Source organism: Mus musculus, chromosome 15 (assembly GCF_000001635.26).
Source record: "Mus musculus strain C57BL/6J chromosome 15, GRCm38.p6 C57BL/6J".
NCBI classification, from domain to species: domain Eukaryota; kingdom Metazoa; phylum Chordata; class Mammalia; order Rodentia; family Muridae; genus Mus; species Mus musculus.
Window position 1 is genome coordinate 31,130,409 of NC_000081.6, and position 11,242 is coordinate 31,141,650.

Sequence of the window (11,242 nt, forward strand, 5' to 3'; positions counted from 1 at the left end):
AATGGGGTGATCTTCTTCTCATCTAGGTTCCTCTCCACTGTGCCCTGTAAGAGGATCCTTCCTGGTTCAGGCATTCGGAAACATTAAGTAAGGGTTTGAGGCACCTCTCAATAAACTGACGCTGGTATTCTGGGTCTCAGAAACGTGAAGGTTCCAGCAAGTGTGCATGAGGAGGGAAGAGTGGGCGCTTCTGAATTACTCAGCAGCTGCAAACATCCTTTGTGCTTCTCCATGCTTCCTTCTCAGCCTCCCAAGCACAGGACTCAGTTGCCCTGCCCACTCTTTCTTCCTTCCTTGATGAAATATTTATTGAGCAACTACTTTCAGTAAGAGGGAGACTTTGACTCCCACACAGCTGGGTCTCCAGCTTGAGAGAGGAAAAAAAATAGATAAGCACCCATAAAATATTTAATAATGATGCGAAGGCCAGAACAAGCAATTCAGAAATAACGGTAGCTGTAAGATGCGGGGGAGAAAGGGAGCCACGAGGGTCAACATGCTTGAGAGAGACTTTCTAGAAGATACCAGACAAGATGACCTTTAGGCAGTACAAAAGCGAGAAGAGGCCATTGCTGGGGCACCAGAAAGAGACAAGAGGAAAATGAACTGGCCGGTTGTGCTTTGTTTTGTTTTAAACACAATATAGCTTTTATTTCTTTCATTGGCATGTATTCATCGTGGGTAATGCCGGATTCCACAAGGTGGTTTCAAGTGTGTCATACGCTTAGTTCACATCTAGGTCTTGCTTTCTGCCTCTCCCTCATCCCCTCTCTCGCTGACATCCCTCCTTTCACGGGCCTTCTTTCTGCTTTTGTATGGAATGGGGGCAGTGTTTTGGAGAAGCAGCAACATTATATTGAGCCTACTGTGTTGAATCGCACTGGGCCCTCCAAGGAGAAAAGTGAGTTCAGATCAGGCTGATGGTCAGTGGAAGGCCGTGGCTACCCCAGGCTCACTTCTCATTTCCCTCCAGCTGAAGCCAGGAAGAGACTGGGCCACTCCAAAGCCATTGCTGGATTCCATTTTCTTTTTAAAACCTGGAAACAAGATGGGATATAATTAGGATGAACTACTGAAGAGCATAATCAAAATACTCAAAATAATTTGACTAAAGGGAAGCTACTGGGGTGAGAGTTGAGAGGTCAGTAGTACAGAGGTCAGTAGTAGAGTGCTTGCCCAGTTTGAGACCCTGGATTTAATAATCCCCAACATTATTTTTAGGAAGGAAGGAAGGAAGGAAGGAAGGAAGGAAGGAAGGAAGGAAGGAAGGGAGGGAGGGAGGGAGGGAGGGAGGGAGGGAGGGAAAACTACAACAAAAAAAATTTTAATGGTTCTAATTTTTTATAAGCACACAAGTGTAAGAAAGGTCACAATTCCTTATTTCCTCTAAATCAAGTTACATCCAGTGAAACAAAATTCCAGAAGGAGACATACAAACACATCTTACTTAACATGTGGCCACAATAACATCCCAAGCAGGCACTGAAAGATGATGCTTTCACAAGAAGGGGTGGGTCAATGGGAGTCATCTTCTTAAAAAGAGAGTGCATGCCCTCAAACCTTAAAGACAATGAATCCCAGAGAGTTTGTACCAGTACGAGACTGCATAAGACTTCTAACTTAGAAAAAGGAAAAAACATCATTAAAAAAGGACACTCACCCAAAAGAAGATGAATGAGGTAGAAATTAGGGAGATGAAATTGGGAGGCAGGGTTCATTCATTAAAAGAGAGAATGGAAACCCAGGGGAAAGAGAGAAGAGGGAGGGAGGGAGAGAATATGAGAATTCTGCCAGGGCACATGAGTCCCTTCAGGATGCTACAACATGTTGATACAGACTGTGTGGTTTACAACCAGCACACATTCATCTGTCAGAGTTCTGGAGGCTGATTAAGTCCAGGACGCCTGAAGACACTGTCCCCTGAGGACTCAGTGGTCAGCTGGCTGCCTTCTGTCCACCCCGTTCTCAGATTATAGGAAGCCCGCTGATGCTCTCTGGGCATCTGTAATGCTAGGGCTCAGCTTTAGGAAGGTTCAGCATCCAATCCACTCCCTAAGTCTCTACCTCCAAATTTTATTATATGAGGGGTTAGGATTTCACAGTGTGAATTTAGAAATTCTATGTTCACTTGCACTCTGATCAAAGAGCTGTGTCCAGAATCCTTGATAATCTAGACAACTCAAAGGAACAAGAAAATCTAGACAACTCAAAGGAACAAGAAAACCTAGACAACTCAAAGGAACAAGAAAAAACGCTCATTTTGGCAACTCATAAAGAGGAAAACCTAATATCCAATGATATTCAGATTTATGTGAGTTTATTAGTAACCAGAGAGATATGTACATTACAGCTACAGTAAGATGTGTGTTCTTCAGAATGACTAAAATGAAAAAGTCTGACAATATCATGTGTTGAAAAGGACCTAGAGCAACCAGAAGTCTCATACTATAATAGCAAATAAGTAAATTTATGCAAATTTGTGGGTTTTTTTATTTTTACATGCTTAAGAATTATTTTGAGCTCTGTCTTTCTTAAATTTCATATCTGAATTTTACTAAGTTGGATTTTATAGTTGTCTCAGACAAAATATTAATGGTTGTTTAAAGTTAGGCTTAATTGGCAAAAATTAAGAGGAAATTCTACATTCAGAGAAATCTGAAGTTGAATATATACCATTGAATATGAACTTACTTTTTCATACAAAAATACATATGTTTAAAATCTGCCAATCCCTAAATAAGTCTTTTAGTATATTTTTATTATTCTTTGAGAATTCCATATAAAATACAATAAATTTTGATCACATTCGATCTTTCCTCCCATGACACTCCTCCTGAACCCCCTGCCCAGTCTCCATGACATTTGCATAACTTTTGTACTAAGTACAGTATTGCTGTACATATGTTCAGTGGCGTAGGACTATCCACTAGAATATGAGTTGCATACCAGGGCCCACACGTCTGAAGAAAACTGACTCTTCTCCAATCAGTAGCCATAAATTGCCAATAGCTCTTCATCCTGCATGAAAGAAAAAAAGAAAAAAAAAACACAATATAAATTACGTTACAGTAAAAAAAAAGTAAACCCTAAAAATAACCTAAATATTCAAAGTCTTTAAAAATTATTTTTATTTGTACAGTGCCTTGCCAGTATGTATGTATTTGTACCATGGGCATGCAGGTGGACTTTGGAGCCAAAAGAAGGCATTGGGTCTCCTAGAAATGGAGTTATAGATGGTTGTAAAACACCAAGTAGGTGCTAGAAACTGAACCCAGGTCCTCTGCAAGAGCAGCAAGTGTTTTTACCTGCTGTGCCATCTCTCCAGCCCCACACATTAATCTTTAAATCATTTAATTTTGTATAGCAACAGTTACTCATTAAGGAAGGCATAGGGAGAAGGTGCTATGATCAGGAAAGCAAAGACTGGCTTGAAACATTCAAAGATGAAGGATAAGCCAAGGAATTTAAGGGGACGGTAGAAGCTACAAAGGCTACAAAGAAGGCTCTTCCCCCTAGAACCACTTTAAGGAATGAGGCCCTGCCAACACCTTGTTGTCAGCTCAATGTAGCTCATTTCAGACAGCTGGCCTCCAGAATTGTAAAAGAACAAATCTGTGTTACTTTAAGGCGACGACGGTTGTGGAAACTTTTCATAGTAATGATAAGAAACAAACTCTAGAGATTTTTTAAACGCTGAGAAGAAAAAAACAGCCTTTTTGTATATTCCTTGGTACATTTGGAAGCTGCTCAGAGGCTTCAGGTAGGTCCACCAGGAAAGGCTGGCTGCTAGGTCGCATCTTTGTCAAGATGGAGATTTTATTTGCACAGCCCATTACCTTTCCACTGACACTCAACGTTGGATGTCAAGTTTCAGGATTCAGAGATTGGATTCTGTTGCTGTCTACAATGTCTCTGCATGAGAAACAACCCTACACACATTCATAAATCATTATGTACATGCTAGGATTCATGTCCAAACTTCGAGCAGAGTCTGTGAGAGAGCAAGTGTGAATCCTAGTAAGGTTATTTTTTTCCTAACTAAAATTACCTGTGTACAAACTGAGATCTCTTTGGCTTGTTATCATTTTTATTAAACACTAATGAAATGTAAGTTGTCAAATTTTTCTGATATGAATGGACTAAGTTGCTATACACTGCTAAAATTACTCTTAATTGGATACATTGATCATTTGAAAGAGTCAAAATTGTCCAATTGATAATAGTAATCATAATGCAATTTTGCTTCACCTAAAATTACCCAAAGACATATTTTTATCTGAAATATTTTCTCAGGTACAAGGAAAGAGGGATATGAATACTCTACAGTTTCCCCATTTCATTTATAAAATTCTCCTTTCAAAACCTAAGTTTTAATCTCTGATGGTTTTTTAAAGCCTAAAAATGGAAGCCACTTTTGAAAACAGAGTTCTTAGTGATGGGTTTAACTGTTTTCTTGGCGGTCGAGTTTTGCTCATCTTTCTCCAAACCTGGGTGTTTTCATCATCTAGAGATTCCGAGGTGTGTGGGGAAAGGACACATGAGTTACTAGGCTGTTCTCTAAAAACAATGCTTCTGGAAGAAAGAAACTGAGAGGTCCGTGTAAATTGGAATCTGAGGGGAGGGATTTACCAGGAGCTCATGCTATCACCACCTCTTCTTCACTTCGGATGTAACCATGGTGACTGTGACGCTTCATTTCATCCCAGCTCCAAGATGTTAACACATGAAACAAGGCTCTTTCCGTTGCCTCTCATCTTTCTGGATCTTTATCGATTTTTTTCCTCTAGATCAAAAAACAAGACTCGATATCTCTAACAGGGCCACATAAAACAATAACCCATACCTGCAGGGCCTATGCCACAGGGTCCAGAAGAAAAGGGAAACACACCCAAAACTCACCACCTGGCCTAGTGAAGAAGGTCAGTGTCAGGTGCCCCAACCACATCACATCCTGACTGCATCTCTGCTAGGGAGACAGGTTTTAAAATAGTGTCCATAGCCGGGCTGGGCACAGAAGAGGGAGAGGAGAGGGAACCGGCATGGGAAGAAAGCTATACTTGAAGTTGAGATGTTGCTGTTGCTCCCCCCCGCCCCATGGCGCATGTGGGTCCTTGCCCCCTCTACTTACACACATCAATCCTCTACTTTCGCTCTGAGATTCAAAAAGTAATTTCAATGGCCTTTCCAAAGCAACATATTTTTTCCTATTTTTTTTAAAAATCTTTAATCTTTTTGTACAGTCCAATCATTATCCCCCTCCGGGCCCACCCTGCGACAGCTCCTCATCCCATTTCCCCTCCTTTCCCCTCCCCCACCATCTCCAACCCCGTCTCCCAACCCACCAGGCCTCCACTCCATAGGAACTCGTCTCTCCCAGGGTTAGGTGCATCTTCTCTCACTCAGGCCAAACCAGACAGTCCTCTGCTGTATATGTGTTGGGGGCCTCGGACCAGCTCACGTATGCTGCCTGGTTGGTGGCTCAGTGGCTGAGAGATCTCAGGAGTCCAGGTTAGTTGAGACTGCAGTCTTCCTATGGGACTGCCCTCCTCAACTTCTTCCAGCCTTTCCCTAATTCAATCAAAACAGAATATACTGACCATAAAGAGCTACATATTTTAAATCCTTTTTTTATTTACTCTTTAAAATTTCTGCCCTGAATAAAGGTTTTTAGATGAATTTCTTTGTTTGTTTGTTTGTTTTCCTTGAATTTTTTCTTTATTTACATTTCAAATGTTTTCCCCTTTCCAGGTCTCCCCTTCAGAAATCCCCCATCCCATCCCCCCTGCCTCTATGAGAGTGCTTCCCCACCCTCCCACTCCCATCCTCCCACCCTGGCATTCCTCTACATTGGGGCATTGAACACCCTCAGGCCAGAGGGCCTCTCCTCCCACTGATGTTCAACAAGGCCATCCTCTGCCACATATGTGGCCAGCACCATGGGTCCCTCCATGTGTATTCTTTGGTTGGTGGTCCAGTCCCTGGGAGCTCTGAGGGTGGGGGGGTATGACCTGTTGACACTGTTGCTCCCTCCATGGAGCTGCAAACACCCTCAGCTCCTTCAGTCCCTTCTCCAGTTCCTCCATCGGGGACCCCCGAGCTCAGTCCAATGGTTGTCTGTGAGCTTCCTCCTCTGTATTTGTCAGGCTCTGGTAATGCCTCTCAGGAGACAGCCTTATGAGTGAGGCTTTCATCAGCAAGCACTTCCCAGCATCCACAATAATGTCTGGGTTTTCTGGCTGTATGTGGGATGGATCCCCAGGTGGGGCAGTCTCTGGGTGGCTTTTCCTTCAGTCTCTGCTCCACACTTTGATTCCATATTTCCTCCTATGAGTATTTTGTTCCCCCTTCTAAGAAGCACTGAAGCATCCATATTTTGGGTTTCCTTCTTCTTAGGCTTCATATGATCTGTGAATTATATCTTGAGTATTTGGAGCTTTTGGGCTAATATCCGTGTATCAATGAGTACATACCATGTGTGTTCCTTTGTGACTGAGTCACCTCATTCAGGATGATATTCTCAAGATCCATCAATTTGCCTGCGAATTTCATGAAATCATTCTTTTTAATGGCTGAGTAGTACTCCATTGTGTAAATGTACCACATTTTCTGTATCCATTCCTCTGTTGAGGGACATCTGGGTTGCTTCCAGGTTTTGGCTATTATAAATAAGGCTGCTATGAACATAGAGCATGTGTCCTTCTTATTACATGTTGGAGCATATTCTGGGTATATATGCCTAGGAGTGATAGTATAACTGGGTCCTCCAGTAGTACTATGCCCAATTTTCTAAGGAACCGCCAGACTGATTTCCAGAGTGGTTATACCAGTTTGCAATCCCACCAGCAATGGAGGAGTGTTCCTCTTTCTCCACATCCTCACCAGCATCTGCTGTCACCTGAATTTTTCATCTTAGCCATTCTGACTGGTGTGAGGTGCAATCTCAGGGTCATTTTGATTTGCATTTCCCTGATGACTAAGGATGTTGAACATTTCTTTAGGTGTTTCTGAACCCTTCAAGTTTCCTCAGTTGAGAATTCAGACTTGAATTTCCTGTTTAGCCAAATTTGCCTGACCACCACCATTGTGGCAGGGAGCCTCTTTCATGAACTCTTACCAATTGTGGCTTTCTCTGCTCTCACTTCCTGCCACTCTCCTTCTGCCTCCTGCCTGGGGAGGCATAGTCACTTGCTCTTTGCTTCTAAGCAAACAGAACCATGGTGTTTCCTCCACTCAGCTATGAAGTGCAGATGGCTGCCAGGAGCCAGGGCTTGCATGCTTCAGAATTGTGAGCCTTTAGCGCTCATCTTCATTAGACAAGACTTGGTGGTACAGTGGCTTTTATAGGAGAGTATATACGTATTGTCTGCGGGCTGGCTTTTTTATATCTACTTCTAAATTTACAATTGAGCATCAAATGTAGTACTAAGTTATAGTCAAGTTCCAGGTGAAGAACAAGAAAAGAAAAAGAGGAAAGGATGGAATTGGGGTACGGGGTTCATGGGGAAGCTTGAAGGTAATTGTCATATACAACCCAGGGGAGGGGAGCTAGCTAAATTGTGTGAGTTTCTACACACTTTACCTTAAAATGAATCACTGGTTTTGCTAATCATTCCTCCAAATTATCCAAATTCCAGGAGAATCACCTGTTCTGGGTTTTGCATCTCTGCAGCAAAGGTCATCAGATCATCAATGGGTGTGTTTTACGGGCTATGGGGTCTGGGATAAGGGGAGATGCCCAAGAAAAGTGGACAGCATGCAGTCAGTGGATGGTATCTTGAACATTATCTTGAGCACATTCCTTGGGGGCCAGGACATCACTGACCTGCTTGAAGATTCCAGAATGATGGACCCTGGTTGATTATACTGCTTGCCTACAAAAGGTGCTTTGTAGGCCCCACACAAATGACAAGGTAACCAGAAGGAGATGATGCTTCTGTGGAAAAAGGATGATTTGAAGGAATCTGCATGTAACCTGCAACTGTAGGCAGAGTACTGATGCATGATGCTCTGAGGATACTCAAGTGGGCTCAGTGGATGCTCTGAGCTAAAGACCCAACAGGATAGTTGTGGCCCACAAACCTGAGAACTTGCTGTCCGTTGTCACATCTATAGGGTGGGAATGTGAGTCAAAAGTGGGTTTCCAGGGCTCAGATGAATTCTTAAGGACTTAACTTCAAATGTCAAGAACTATACCCCTATGCGTGGGGTGAAAGGGTGTTTTCTTGACCCTGACATTGCTTTAGTCTTTGGTATAAACTCAGCTGTCTCTATTGCATCCTTGCAGCACATGTGATCACTACATGGCTGTGTATGAATACTAAGAAATCCCGGGCCTTGAGACAATACTCTTTATATAGCCACTACTGCACTGAGTGCTTTTCTCTAAAAAGAGTTTATGATGGCTGGGAGCCATTTCGGGCATCAGCCATAATTCTCAGCCAACGGGTTTGATGTCGCAATAACTCTAACATTTTCCTACCCGTTTGTCCTCCTTGCTTCTCTGTCTCCTGTCTTTCTCTCCTTGCTCTCTACCTATAACTTAGGTGTGGCTAACTGTTAACATGGTGAAGCCTTTTGCAGTATACAAAACATTTTGTATCGGCTGTCCAAAGTCACATAGTTTTGCTTACAGTTTCTGACTGGTCCATTCCTGCAACTCTACCAACAGTGTTGTTTTTTAGCAAACATCACTGAGGAAGGCTTCCCCAGCCTCTAGTAGAGATCAGGCTCAAGGGATTCACCAAGAAGAACCCCTCCCCCAAAAGGACCCTAAAGTGGTGAGGAGAGCAAAGCAAAGGGCACCACACCAGGTGAGGACAGGCTTGGCTTGCTGGCCACTGGCCGCTGGAGTTTGCATGTTGAGCTTGTCCCAGATCTGAGGAAAGAAGCCTCTTGCCTTGTGAACCATGAGCTGCTCTTGGGAAAGAGAAACAGAGTTTATATATCCAGTCACTTTCCCTTTTGTTTATGGACCTGGGGAAGAGACACCGTACCCAGAGAAAATCCTTCAATGTCACAGGTAGGTTTAGCTGGCAGATGGGAGAGAGGTGGCAGTAGACTAGACAAGTGTCCTCGGTTGGGGACATCCCCATCAAACCTGCATTTGATTCCACATGGTCCCTATGGTCTGCAAGCCTCCATTCTCCTCCCTCACTTTGCCCTTTATCAACCAGATGAACAACTTATGCTTCAAATCCAGCCCAGGTGTTAATGACACGTTCTTTGATTGCTGTAACCCAAAAGCAAACTCTGTCCTTTCACATTCTTTGTTTACCTTGAGCATCTGCCTACAAGGAGAACTTCCCATTATCAGCTCAATGAATCTTTCCCTGGTGCCATCCGTGCTCCCTGTTAGTGGGTCGACGCCTAGGTAACCGATATTAATACATCACTCTGAGACCCCAATTATCTCCAGCAAGGTGGTTAGGGAAGTGAACCCACCAGATGACAATGAATAATGTTATCACCGGGACTCTCAGCCATAGCGAGGTCTGTTTTTTTTTTTTTTTCCACAGTATTGCACATTGCAAGTCAAGAGCTTTACACAAAGTATTTCTCAAAACGCCAAGCTTTTCTGATGCCATGACTACTCAAACAGTGAACACATCAATTGTTGGGATACTAGGTGGATGTTAACTTACACCAAGGAGTAAAACAATGCCGTACGCAAGAACACGGGTTTCCTCTGGAGCCATTTGTGGGTGTATATTTCACTTGTGTCCTGAGCTGAAACACAGCTGGCAAATAATTCTGGTCTTCAGAGTTCTTTGGAGTTTATCAAGCAAGCCCACAGGTACATCACAAGGCCTATAGGCCAAAAGGAAAGAGAAGAAAAGAGAGACACGGCAGTCTTCTGCTGAGAGTGAGAGAGGACCCGGGTCAATTTTATAGATTTACACCCACATGAAACTCACAGGAGCACAAAATGTGAGGGATACTGGTTAAAAGAAAAACCATGCTGTCAGAATAAGGAAATCGCTGTATGTTTACAGTTCAATAAATGGAAACTATCCAGGATCTTTACTGAAATCAATTTCTTGGGAACTTACAGGAGCTTCCACAGATTCTGGTACAACTTTTGACACACACACACACACACACACACACACACACACACACACACACGCACGCCCAAACAGTTTCTAAGAAGCGAAGCATAGCGGCAAAAATTTCCGCTTTCGCTCATCAGGATTCCAATCGATTTTACTCCAACAAGCTGCCCGTTCAATTCACACTGATTAACCTCCATCCAATCACCGGAACTCTGTGGTTCTGGGATATGCTTTTAATTGTCTCCATGATGTACTTGGAAGGTCACTGGGAAAATTGCACACACAACACTTCCTGTAGGGCACATTGACAAAGTAGCAACCCAGAGCAGTGACACCCAGGAATCTGGAGCCTCCATCCCAAATTGACCTCTTCCTTCCCTGGTCTGCAGTGCTTCTCTCTCTGTGAATGTTTACGTGGGTATCAGCTCCTTCCCCGGTCTGCAGTGCTTCTCTCTCTGTGAATGTTTACGTGGGTATCAGCTACAACCCGGACTCTGTAAGGTTTGGTCTTTCCCAGGGCTCTTTCACAAAAGCAACTGTTCAGTCAAAACCCTGATATTTTCTATTTTCCCTCAATTTGTAGCAAAAATGAGACTTGTCTGATAAATTTATGGGAATGCCATAAAGCTCAATAATCAAGATAAATAATGTCTGAAGGTACTGCTTTCCAGAATCAGGATGAATGTGAATGAATTGCAGCATAATGAATAAAGGTTCAAAAATTGAATGCCTCTACCTTGGCAGGGGCTCTGTGGTTGTCATAAGCTGCTGTTAGTGCTTCTGGGTCCACAATGCATTGTTTTTGATTCCCTAGTCAACACAGGTGGAGACAATGTGTCCAAAGAGAAATAGCCACTGTCACCTCTAGATACAAGCATGTGTTTGCTGTTTCAAGGCCATTCCAAAGAACTCTTTTTCTGTCATTCCCAGCAATGGAAACATTTATAGAATTAGCAACATTGTACCTCAAAGTCTCCAAAAAGGCTAATCAGAGTCTTCTACAAACCCACAACCTCCATGTGCTTTGAGCAGTAAATGGATCTGAGTATTTCAAGCTGTTGAGGTTCCCAGGGAATGTTTATCACGGCAGCTGGCCAAACCTCTCGTGATGGATACCGATCACAAACAAGATTCTTACTGGGTTTTTCAAGTGAGAGAAACAAAGCCGCCCCTACCACCCAGACCCTCTG

General features: G+C 43.2%; 1 long non-coding RNA gene across 2 annotated transcripts; it reads right to left on the bottom strand.

The window, feature by feature from the left end:
- Positions 1 to 613: 613 nt before the first annotated feature.
- Gm32070 lies at positions 614 to 5,441 on the bottom strand. 2 transcript variants are annotated; one of them, XR_383901.3, is made up of 5 exons: positions 5,343 to 5,441; positions 4,900 to 4,963; positions 4,630 to 4,783; positions 1,448 to 3,018; positions 614 to 1,037 (listed from the first exon to the last, which is right to left on the bottom strand). It is a non-coding gene; the product is annotated as a predicted gene, 32070 (long non-coding RNA). The 2 variants fall into 2 exon arrangements; XR_875098.2 differs by lacking the exon at positions 4,900 to 4,963.
- Positions 5,442 to 11,242: the final 5,801 nt, after the last annotated feature.